At 47.7% G+C, this 12929-nt stretch overlaps 1 protein-coding gene across 1 annotated transcript in view; it reads right to left on the bottom strand.

The window, feature by feature from the left end:
* The window catches only part of ANAPC1 (anaphase promoting complex subunit 1), a 2053226-nt gene that overhangs the window by 725283 nt on the left and 1315014 nt on the right, over nt 1-12929 (bottom strand). The window lies entirely within an intron of this gene.

The raw sequence follows: 12929 nt of genomic DNA, 5'->3' as shown, positions 1-12929 counted from the left end.
AAGCACTCATTTAAGCAGGGTAGGCTGAGTAGGAAAGCGGCTAGAATAGGTACACACCAGGTAGAGGTACATTCCATACATTTGATGTGTGAGTGCAACAAAGGCAGTTGTAAAGGTAGGTTAATAAAGGCATACAAAAGCACAACTCAGAGGCATATTCAAATAGATAGGCTAGATAAGTACTGCAGGCAGAATGAAAGCATCAGAATGAGTATGTAGGGGAGAGCAGCAGGGCAGACTGAGGAAAGTATGTAGTACAATAGCAAGATAATATCACAAATGATTTGGGGCATCGCTAATCCTGAGATACATTTTGTTAGGGATAGTCGAGGTGCATGTACAGAGGCTAACAGCTCGGTATGTTGAATGACATGAAATACAGACAGGCAGCCAGTCCACTGGATACTGACAGTAAGGGTACCAGCGGGGTGGCTGTAGAAGCCTGGCCGAGGTTGGCTAATCACATAGCATGAAGGGCATGTATGGTAGTTCAGGATCACAGACAGTGTGGGTCATAGACGAGTGGCTGTGATAAGTGGTGCACGAGAGCTAATACCAGAGTAGTAATGACTCACCATGCAGCGTCAGAAGTACCAGACGGTAGTCCATTATGGGGGGGCTAGTGACAGGGCTTTGGGGTCTGGCGCAGACCGCAGCGCGGCACGCTCGGTCAGCTCCGTCAGCAGGGAGCCTTCTTTCAATGGCATTACTTCGAGGGCTGGCTCTCGACGTGATTGGCTTAGGTAGGCGGTGGTGACCAATCAGCAGGTAGGTGCAGGAAAGGAAGTTAGGCAGCCAATATGGATGGGGTCAGGCGCAGGGTGCACTCGAGGCGGCGGCCAATTTAAGGCAGTGAATCCCGAATTTTGTCAATGGGATCAGGATCAAAATGCACTCGAGACACGGCATGTATTCTGCAAATACATCCGAAGCTGAATTAAGAATATTTAAATGCCAAAATGCTTTTTCAAATCAGATTGCTGGCATTTGGGGAGATAGAATGTGGAGGGGCTAGTAGGCAGCAGGTAATATGCCTACAGCTTACCTCTTCAGCATGGTTGGATGCAGGTGGGGGTGCTGCTCCTGCAGCAACATGCGGCGACGCTAGGGAGCTCCGGCTCCTTTGGATGGATCAGCTGGACTCGTGGATCACAGGCTAAAGCAGATTTACATTGTGTTTCTGTCTCTTTAGTATGTCGCAACGTCCTTAAACCTTACTTTGCATTAAATAGTGAACTTTAATCCTACTGCTGCTAATCCAAGCAGGGATTCATTAAATATTCCTGTAGCGAAAGTGCTACTAAATAGTACTCGACACTCCGAACCTCACACAGCACATGAAGGACCCAACTCACAGGAAGGGTATCATCCTCGACCTCATCATCACCACCCTGCCCATGCTGCATCACAGCTCTCCAATCCCACTCAAATGGTCAGACCATCTGGCAATCGCCTTTGAAACTTGTCACACCCCACCAGTCAAGCAAACCCATCAGAAACTAAGCAAGCCTTCAGATAATTCAATAACTTCCCAGTGGAGGCTCTCACGTAAGACCTTGGCAAACTCCACCTCACATGTGCTAATCTACCTCCGAGACTGTGACTCGCTTATCCAAGAACACAACACGACCCTCACAAGCTTCATCTACCGCCATGCACCAGCAAAACAATGCACCTTCAAACTTAAACCTTCCGCACCCTAGTACACTCAAGAACTCCACTTCAATAAAACAAACCATCAAAAAACAAGAAAAGACTTGGCAAATGTCCTGCAGCACATGGGACCTTACCCTGCTCAAGGAACTCTGCTACATGCAGGCGACTGATAACCACTGCCAAGGCCAACTACTACCAACACCATAGCAAAGGCTAACAATGAAAGCAGAGCCATCAAGAACTGCATCAACACTCTGACCAACCCACCTGAACTGCAAAATTCACTGCCATGAACTCTTTAACCAACACAGACACCAACACCACAACTGATAGCACATTACACATCCCACCTAGCAAAACCACAACTATCTGCACAACTCATTATGGAAGATCTCATTGCCACCTTTACATGGAATCACTCAGAACCCTCCTTGCTCGACATGACATCCACATCTACCAATACGCAGATGACACACAGGCTTCCTCAAGATATCCTCCATCGAAGACAACCACAGGCTCAAGGTTTCCCTCACACTGATCCAGTCTTAGATGTCCAGTGCTTACCTAAAGCTCAACCCCTCCAAGCCACAATTCCAAATGCTTCACACACCAGCAAGCAACTCAGGGTTCGACATCGACAGACAACTCTACTTCAAACAGCACATAGCAAGAAATACACAAATGGCTTGGTATCAACCTTCTCTCCTGTGGAAAATAAAGCCCTTCATCCCAGAAAACGACTTTAATTTGCTGTCCGAGCCTTGGTCCTCTCCCACCTGGATGGTAGCAATACCCTTCTCGAAGACTTTCGGGCAGCTACCCTTGCACCCCTGAGATGTGAATACTTCTCATAAAAAACTACACAAATTCGGCCCCATCACCCTGACCCTCATCGAACTGCACTAGCTCCTGATGCCAGCCTGTTTCATCTCCAAATCCTGCTGCATCTTCTACAGGGTTGTCAACCTGAAGTCCCTAAGCAACCTCACTGATAAACTCAGCATCTCCGGGGCCTATGATTCACCAGAAAAAAGGACATGTGCAGACTTAAAGTTGGTAAGTGCAGGAAGAAAAGAACCAGAAGAAAAGCCTTCTCTGTCTCCACCACAAGACTTTGGAACCAACTCCCCGTCAACATCAGACTTGCCCTGTCGCTTCTACAGCTCCGAAAGTAGCTCAAGACCCTCCGCTTCAATTAATGGCTCTTCCCTAACTCTTAGGTCCACACACCCTCCACTCCCAGCATACCCGAGACTCTGATCTGCTGCCCACCGTTTCCTCCAGATTGCTTGTAGATCTTTTGCTACCAAACTGCCAGCCCTCCCCCTGCCATTAGCTCCCACTCCCTTATTTCCCTGCTAGCCTCACCATGTTCTTCTCCCTATGATTGTAAAGCACTCGTTTCCCAAAGCTTGGTCCGCACTCAATAAATACCCTAATAGTAATACAAATATAAATGTTTATACCAAACAGAAAAATATATTATTTCATGTGCAAAAGTTGAGTGCCGGTCGCTTAAATCAATTTAATTTCCACAGTAAAAACTTTCTGCCCACCTCTGTACTGAAGCTTTAAACCCATGCACTACCACCCACCTTACACAATCCTCAGCCTTACACAATTGCATTTAGAAAGTAACATTGTATTTTAATATTCAAGAAATGGTTGCCTGCAGTATCTGTATAAAAACATGTATACTATTTTCTTATTACAGGGCTAGTCCTATAATGAAACATGACATCAATACTTTTTTACATTACAGTTTACTCCTAATGTCACAAAGCATTCTACCAGAGGCAGTACACAAGACAGCTCAGCAGATTATCAACTACCGCTAAAACAATTAAGGATCAGCACTCTGTAAGGGGCCGTTTGCCAATAGGCTCCACCAAACAGGCATTATTAGCTAAAACAGACACTTATTCTAAGCAACCCAAAAGCCATGCAACAGCAACTCATTCTAAGTAACCCAAAACGTGTGCTTCCCTTTCCACGTCCAAAATGTTCCCATGCCACCAACCCACATTAGAACCTGCGATTTAAAGACACAAATGCTAAAGCCGTTATAAAAACACCTTACTTGTGAGATTAGCTTTGCCCTGTCCGCTCATCTCCAATCCTGTTTACGCCCATGCAATCAACACTGAAAACTGACTAAAATCAAGTGGACTTGATGAAAGGATTCCCCAACCACTCACATAAATTTGCGAACAAATGTGGAAACGGAAAAGATTTGGTGAAGAACAGTGTCAACAGTGTCAACATTTATTGTACTGAGTGGTGATTTTAAACATATAATACTATAGTCACCATTAGGCACTTTTTCCCACACTGACTCAAAAGTGATACTATGTTCCAGGAGAGGAGTTTGAGCGTCGGTGCGTCGGTGTCTGAGATTTCCAGCAGTGTTGGTTCCAGCAAGGAGACGTAGAAAAGGTACTAGGGAGGGGAAAGGGAGGTTACATAAGGCATGATCAAGGGTTATTTAGTGGGCGCGGCTGAACACAAGTGGTGGGGGCATTGGGGCTCGACGTGAAAGCAAAGGCGTTTCGTGTGTACCTTAGGAGTCACCACGTTGTTCGGTAGTATGGATAGCGTGGGTACTATGTTTTGGGGAGGTAGCAAGTTTGAGTACATGCTCAGGTGTACATAATGTGGTTATGGGCCTGCACGTGTGAAGTGGATGTATGACCACTGCAAGGATAGGGTTGTGTATGGGATGCAGCAATTTTAAAACTTTTGTTGTAGTAGGTGATAAGGGGCTGTTAAGGCGAGCGTTTGTGCCGCGCACATTTGTGCATCGGTAAGCGGAAGGGGAGAACAGACTATGGTGCACCACGACAGGGGCAGTTAGGGCACGTATGGGAAGGGGAAGGAAGGAAAGTGCGGGGTGGTGGGGGGGGCGGCGCAGTCAGGGTAACGCACATAAATGTTAAAGGTATTTGTACCGCGCACCGTCACCAATGGAATTGGTCCCCAGGCGCTCAGGCGGATCTGCAAACGATAACGGTGGGATGGGTTAGTAGGTTGAAGAAGGGAGTAGGATAGTGAGAGAAGTGGTGTGCTGTTGGCAGCTTCAACTCAGTATACACCGGGTGCAGAGCTTTGGTGTAGGTATCGGATTGGAGTCAGTCCACGTGTGCTGTTGTTCCGGTTTATGTGTTGTTGCAGTGTTGTGAAGTGCGTGCGGTTTGTTGTGCGAGAGATGGTTGTGTGAGTTTTTGAGTGAGATAAGTATGCAGAGTTTGAGCTTATTGGTTAGTGGGTTACCTGACCTTTACCAATGCTAGTACTCGCGGTTCTGGGGAGAGTGGCACTTGTTGGCCCTCGCATTCCCATCTAGGCGCGGCGCAGGCCAATGATTGGGGCTCCATACTGGTGTGATCATGCCAACATTCACACTTTTATCTGGTCGCGGCGCAGGCTAGTGTTTAGAGATCGGTCCAGGAGTGGGCAAGCTAGCGTTCACAACTCCATCCGAACGCCACGCAGGTTGGTGTTCACGGCTTTGATTGTGGCATAAGCTAGCATTCACGTTTCCTAGGCGCAGGCGTGTTATCCTTCGAACAGTCCTATCCACATGCGATGCAGGCCAACGTCTATCTAGATGCGTCTGCCAGTCTGGCTGTGTTCGTCCGGTGCGTAAGAGCGGGAGAGTGTAGGTCTAGGTTTCACCTGGGTCTAGTTAGGTGGTCAGTCTCTATAGCCTTCCTTTGCGGCTGTCTTCCATGATGTCTTATGCTCTGTCGAGTGGTTGGTTCTTTGGCTTGAGCGTTTGTTCAATTGTTTTAGTGTATGGGCATTCCGGTGCGTCTCCGTAGTGGTTACGCTTTGAAGAGCCATGATTTGAGGAGTTTCCTGACTGCTAGGTGGTTTGTTGTATTCCGTATATTCTTAGGTAGGTCGTTCCAAGTTTTGGGTGCCAGGTGAGAGAAAGACGATCCTCCGAATTTTTTCCTGTTGTAGGGTTTTGGTTCCAGGCGTATGTCTGTGCTTGATCTTAGTGTTCTTGTCTGAATTTCAGGTTGGTTTTGTGGTTGGTCGATGTTTAGTGGGTCTTCCATTTTGATGGTCAGTTGTTCCTTGTTGATGATCGCTAGTCCCCCCCCTCTTTTGGATTTCCTGTTTGTTTGGATGCATTTGAAGTCTTCGGGCAGGCAGTTGTTGAGGGTGATCTTGTAGTTGTCGTCTAGCCATGTTTCGGTTACAGATAGGATGTCTATGCCTCCTTCTGACAGCAGGTTGTATATTTCCGTTGAGTGTTTGGCCATTGACCTTGCGTTTATTAGGTTACAGTGGATTCTCTGGGTGAGGTTCTGTTTTGAGGTTATATGTTGTTTGATTCTGTAATTGTATGTTCGTGGAGTTTCTGCATTGATGTTGGTAGGATGAAGAACGGCGACAGCTGCTTCTTCATTGAAGCGGTCTAGTAAGTTGATAACAGGGCTGATTAATCTTGGCGTTTCTGCTGTGATGCTACTCGGATGAAGATCGGCAGTGGTTTCTTCTTTGGGTTCGATTGTTGGGTGGGGAGTGGCGTTGCTGGTTGTTGGTACTTCGCCGTGTTGTGCAGGGCGTGGTGGGAATTGGTGTTGTCCCTCTGTTCTTGTAATGTAAGGGGTAACGGGGTCGGAGCCTTCCCATTCTCTTGTTGATTGCCCCGTCTTTTTCCGGCGTCTGTCAGGAAATTCTTTGCATGTTTCGAGGTTCCCGTGTTGGGGTGTCGGTGTACCGTAGTTGTTGCGAGGTAAGGTGTGAGGTATAGGGATTTTTCTCTTGTGGATTTTGTTCCGGTTGTGTCTGCTTTAGGCGTGTTTTCTTGCAATGGGGCTGTTTCTTGTGGGTTCTGTCGGTGTTGTAAATAAGTAAATGCACGACCAGGGCCAGGAAGCAGGTGAAAGGTAGGTGCGTGGGTAGGGGGCGACAGTGAGATTAGCGGGGTTGCATCGCGGGCATGGTAGCCAGTTGGGGGGAGTCGTGTGCTAAGGAGGCTGTAACAAGCATGATTCTGAAGGGATGCAGGAGAGGGGGGCGCTTGAAGCGGCAGATGGCTGTTTCAGGGTAGCGTATGGGGTTAATGTTTAACACTTTGTCCCTGCCAACCATAGATCGGTGAGGCCGGTTATTTGTAGGTATGGAAATTAAGGGCAGGGAGGGTAACAAGGGGTAGAAAAACGCACAGGACTTGTAGGACATTATTTGTATGGTTGGTAGCATAGCACTGGACATAACAATTAGCATTGCTATGAGAATAAGGCCATGCATGCACAGGGTAGACCTCGCTGCAGCCGATTGGGAAACAGTAGACCGTTCGGTTGGGAAGCAGGACAAAGGTGCGTTGGAGCGCTGGAAATTGGGCAAGGGCATTGTTAGCAGTACGGCATATGGGGTAGTTATGAGGGGGTGGTGCATAGTTTGCTGTTTGGTACGGGCGGGAGACGGGTGCATCGCGGCAGCTAAGGTAACCGGGAGAGGGGCAGGCGAGGCCGAGGCATTTAAAGGGCGGCAGGCGGGCAGTTAAAGGTCACGCATGCTCCCGAATGTAGGAGGTATTTACAGATTGCTAAACTGTGTAACCAGTCGAGCGTCACACTTCATTTGAATGGTAAACTCTTTGCTGGAAGTTTAAGGGAATTTAACTCGTTCAAAATAACACGTGCTTAGCGCATTTAATGAGCATGTTCCAGGAAGGTCCTCACGTTCAGTGTGCTCAGATGTCAAAATATTATATTGTGACAGTCTGCTATGTGCATTGTGTTGGGAAGGTCATTCCATTTCAATCGCTAGTCCAGATTTTAAAGAAGCCCAATGATAAATGAGGCAAATGCGCACTGAAGGAGACTGAGACCCAGTTAGCCAGTTATGCCAATAACTTCAAGAAGTGCATATGTGTCGAGTGCTATACACGTGTTGACCAGAGTAAGTTCCTAGTAATATCTGTTATCATACAATGCCCTGAGCATCCAGTTTTACTTCAGTGTTGTGTAGCACTGGGGGTAGTGTTAAGTTTAAAGTGATGCAGGTTTGGATGGATGAGGGGGCATAGGGTCGTTAGGTTTGGGGTTGGGGCGTTATAGGGGCAGCAGCGTGGTCTGAGCAGCACGTTAAGAGAAAGGGGGCGGGGAGGCCTCACAAGAGAACGGGCAAGGGCCGGGATCGGGTATGTCCACAATTGTTCTGGATCGGGGGCAGGGGGGTTTCAGTCACAGTACGAGAGTCAGCAAGATGGCCCGTAGTCACAAGGGGAAAGGCTAAGCGTGCCCACGCGAGGTAATTCAAACTTGTGGGCATCGCAATGCGGTATGGAGACAGCTCGCAGCACTCAGGGGGAGAGGGGTGGGCGAGGTCGTAGTAATTTCAAGATGTGGCACGGTCGTGGGTCTCGTGAGAAATTGGGGTATGACATGTTTCATGCTTACACATCCACTGTGCTTGCTGAGATTAGGTGAAACGGTTTTTTGGGCCCAACGCGGGTAGTTTGAAACCGCCGACTTTGCATATACAAAAAATACGTACACTGTTTTTGGGTGAAATAAGAACAGTTTTATGCTCAAACGTGTTTGCTTTTCGTGTCACGTATGTCGCAGCCTGATACAGGGACATGTTTTATGCTCACACGTCCACTGGCCTTGTCGATATTAGGTTAAAGGGGATTTTGGGCCCAACGTGGGAAGTTTGCTGCCGCCGACTTTGCTTATCCAGGAAAAATATGTCATTTGGACGGCTGCATATCGCAAACCTAGGAACATATAATAGTCGTCAGGCTGCTGGTCTAGGATGATTTTCGGGATTACCTAGCACCAATATCACTCTAAATCTTGTTAGCACCAGGTTTCACTAAGGGAGTTCGCTGCAAAATGGGCAGCACGCATTGGGATCTTTGTAAACAGAGCTGAGGTGAACATTTGCTGAATTATGCGCCAGCCCATGCGGTTGTAGTTGCGTCGGGCGAAATTGCCTCGGGTCATGTGTGACAATGGGTATAGCAGCTGTTCAGGAGGAACTTGCCTTGTTAGCACTGTGAATAATGGCATGTTATTGTTATCACCCATAATCGAAATTGTGTGCGGGGGCCAGGGTGGAACAGTCTTGTGCCCGGGAAACAATGTTTTGGGAAAAGAGCAGGGTTGATGGGTGGCAAAAAAGACCCCATTTGCTAGTATGAGGTACGCTTGAATATATGACGCTCTCAAGAACACCTCCATTGTCACGCCAGGAGTGCAGTCTTTAATTTGTGGGGGCGATGCAATGGCTTGCCGGGTTTCTTGAAGTAATTCCATTTACAGTTAAACCCATTTGCCAAGATGCCGATTTGCGGGGTTGGCAAGCGTAGTCTGTTAAGCGTTTAAGGTTAAGGAATGGGGACAAGCCAGGATGTGTGTGAGCACTGGATGAAGACGTGCCCCCACTGAGAGTGTCGGCGCTGAGGGCTTCCCACATATTGTAAATCCGAACCAGACAGGGCAGTATAACGGCCTACGAAGAATATGGCAAAATGAGAGGCGAAAGTCATGTGGCACAGCCATCTTAGAATGCTAGCTGCTCTTAGTAGCCAATTGCGGTAATTGCAAATGTGCACAAGTAAAAACTTTAAAATACGGTAGAAAAATATCCATTGCCATCAGCCCTTCATGGACACATTGCATTTGTAACCCAAAAGTAACAAAAGAAAATTATATGAGGATAAAAAGTATCCTAACCGCACTTCACTTTAGGGTGATGTATGCTGTCGTAAAAAAAAAAAAACAAAAATACAAGAAATCCATAAAGCGAGAGTGTCTCTCAGCACTGATAGTCTTTTCGACTGATGAGTCCCACCATAAAAATGAGCACAAAGCAACAGAAATAAAACAGAAGGCTTTCATTACCTGCAATAAGTTAAGGTCAGGAGACAACGCAAAAAAGGTGTCCAATGGAAGTTTAAGTAAGGAAAGCAGCAAAAAGAAAATCTTTCCCAGCTGGAGCCGTGGCCTATATGGCGGCGGTGCAAGAGATCTTTGTGGGCTCCACACAGGATCCACTCCTCTTGTCCTGAGTACACGGAATACTCGGGAGCCAGATCCAACATGTAGGTAAAGAAGGGAGTATGGGGTGCTTGAGAGGCCCGGTCAAGAAGGCAGCTCTTCTTTAAGTTCCATTTTACCCAGCAATATCCTGCAGAAATCTTGAAAAAAAGACTGGAGGTTGTGATGACATTTTTGCAGACAAAGAGCTGGATTCCTACCTGCTGTCATTGGGGGAGTCCGAGTGGTCATCCGCCTGGGGGGAGGGATGGGAATGGGCATTGTGACGGGCTGGACAGGTTATGTGGGTGGTATGGCTTGGTCGCTGGTGCTCCTGGGTATCTCCACTGCAGAGCATGGGATCCTGTATCAAAGCGGTCCTCCCTGGAGCTGGTGGCAAGCTCCATCAGCCCCCGGTTTCAGGGTGCATCGGGACACCTACTAGGGTTCTCACTGAGCAATCTGTGCACCGATGAGTGGCTTGATTCTGTGTAGCAGGTGGTTTGCCTGCTGGAGCAGTTGTGGGGCTGGGGCCATGGTCCCAGAGATTGGCTAAAGAGTGACCCAAGGAGGCCTCAGAACTGTTGCCCAAATTGGGAAAATATGAAAAGCAGCAGCAGAATCCCTAGTTTGACGAGAGTAATGGAGCTGCTAAGAAACCAAACAAATGTTGCACCGAGGTCTTAGCAGGCCCACAATGCTAACAGGGAAGATTCAGAAAACAAACTTAAAATGAAAGAAATGCTGTTGCAGCTCAAGGCTGGGATTTGCACCTTGGATGTAAAAATGTAATCCCACATATGTCATGTAAACAACTTAAGGCCAGACTGTACTATCATGGCGAATGTCTGGACACCGTGGAGGATAGAATATTTACAGTGGAGGATACTAGGTCCAATGTGTCTTCGACATTGCTAGCATGGACACGCTTGCAAAAACTCATAGCCAAGAATGACAACCCGGAAAGTCACTCCCACAGGAATAATATTTAGATCATAGAGTTTGGAGAAACTAGAAGTTAGGGCCCCATGGAGCTCTTTTGTTGAACAACTACTTGAAGATGTCTTTGGATTGTGCGAAATAATCCTCCTGAAATCCTGGTGTCTGCCGCTCCGTTTCACCCCGAGGAGCAGTGGAATACTCGAACGACACACTTGTGCAGGCGGTGCAGCGGAGACAACTTGGTAGGTGCCGCAGATGGTGTGCAGCAAAGCAAGTTTTGGATGCGGAATTCCCAGTGAAGAGCCACGAGTGTGGGGGAGGGGCCAGTCGCGGGACCCGCACCCTGATGGCGGATGGAGACAACAAGGCTTACCCCCAACAGCAGTAATCAATGATAAAGGCTCCATTGGACGGAAGAACCCGAGGGCTGCGATGGTAGGCCCGTGAGGCTGACCAGGAGAGCCGACCTCAATCCCTGGTGGGGCCCGGCGCACCATTATGAATCAAGCAGCCTGATAAGCATACTGGGTGGATGTTAGGCAGAAACCTGTGCAGTTCCCTTAGGGACCACTGCAAAAAGTTTAAGACTACAGGTGTTGGCAGTAAACCCAATTGGTAGCAGTCCGTACCACCCAGATTTACCCGGTAGTTGTGGCTAAGCAGTCAGACTTCTCTCAAGAAGAGTTAGGCAGTATATAGGGTATACACATTAGGTACAAAAATACAGTAGCACAAGCAAACACTGACCAGAGTTTGGGTATAAAAATATATAGTTATTTATTTAAAAACACACTTGTAAAAATACACTGGCACTAATATGTCAAGCAAGTTCAAACACAGTCACTAGAAATATATAAACCTCCCTGATTAATTATTCGACAAGTCTTAGGAAAAGAACACCACTTATTATCAATACAGAGGTGAGCGCTTAACCAAGATGGCACTCCAATAATTATTTAAAAAGGGAGGGAAAAGGCAGAATTAGGAAAGCACACAATACCAACACTTTTAAAAGAACCACAGCAAGTCAAGAAAGGCAGAGTCTACTGTAGAGCAAGAAAGTTCATAGGCCAGGACCACTCTTGGAGAGAACAAGGCGGAATGTGCCCAAGATCATACAGTTGAAGTACACTTTAAAAGTCTTTGCAGATAGTTCAAAAAGGAGTTGGATCAGTTCAGAAAAGTTAGTTAACAGGTCCCAGGTCACCCCAGGATAGCGAGTGAAGGATTTACGGGACACCTGGAACAGTCTGTTGCAAGGGAGACCAGGCGGGACACAGTACCTGAAATGTTAAGAAAGCTCCTGCGGGGGCAGTTGTTCCTGGCAGCGGGTGCAAGTCGGTGCTTCATCCAGGGGAAGAGAAGGTCTCGACCTGGAGGAAAGCTGGGGGTCGTTGCACTGACAGGGAAGAAACCAGCCGCGGAGTTTCTCGGTTAAAAGGTACTACCCTTTTATTCGCGGTAGTGGTGAAGCGTGGCTATCCGGCCGCCGGGGTGCTAGGCACGGGCGATTCGACCACGAGACGATCCAGGAAGGCGAAAAAAGAGGGCAAACTGGTTAACCCCAACAGTTCAAAGGAAGAAGACTCTCCAGGATGAAGATCTTCTCTGTCGTCGCGAAGTGGTGAGGCGATTCAGCAGGGCTCCACCGGTGGTGTCGTCGTTGGCCGGCTCAGCTTCTCCCTCTTCGGATTCTTTAGGTCCTGTGGCGACTTCTGAAGTTCCAGTCCCCAAAGCCCTGCTTTTATGCAGAAAACCCCCATTCACCAGTCCTAGCTGTCATTCAAACATGCTAAGTGGTGAGCCCGGCGGCTCACCACTGGGCCAATCACACAAGAGTGCAACTTGAGTTGCCGAGGCAACTCAGTCCAGGGTGCCTATTCCCCCCTCCCACACATCCTGTAGACCCAGACAGTGTGGCACCACTTTTGGAGGCTTCTGTGCAGAAGCCCACCAAAAGTGGAACAAAGGACTTGGGTTGGAGTTACAGAGGCGAACACAAATGCCATTTTAAAACCAAGTCCTGGCAAAAAGACCCAACCGGGGAATAAATATTAAATAAATAACCCGGCAGTATCTTTAACATTGCACCAAAAAAGTGGTGCGTTTAAAATGAATGGGAAAATCCCATAGGAAATATTCCGGTGGAATATTTCGCGTGGTAACCACTGCCACCAGCCAGAAACTCGACGAGGGGGGTCTGCACAGTGCCCCCTCGAAAAACAGACCCAAGGGCAATCTAATTACCCCTACCAGTACTTCCACAATACGATGGTTTGTACTGGTTCTGTTCACAATTTAAGACTAGTAAAGTCAATGGTGACTTTA

Source organism: Ambystoma mexicanum, chromosome 4p, assembly GCF_040938575.1.
Source record: "Ambystoma mexicanum isolate Mex_15411 chromosome 4p, UKY_AmexF1_1, whole genome shotgun sequence".
Classification (NCBI taxonomy): domain Eukaryota; kingdom Metazoa; phylum Chordata; class Amphibia; order Caudata; family Ambystomatidae; genus Ambystoma; species Ambystoma mexicanum.
Note: the sequence above shows the minus strand (reverse complement) of the source record. Positions and strands in the feature narration are given on the sequence as shown.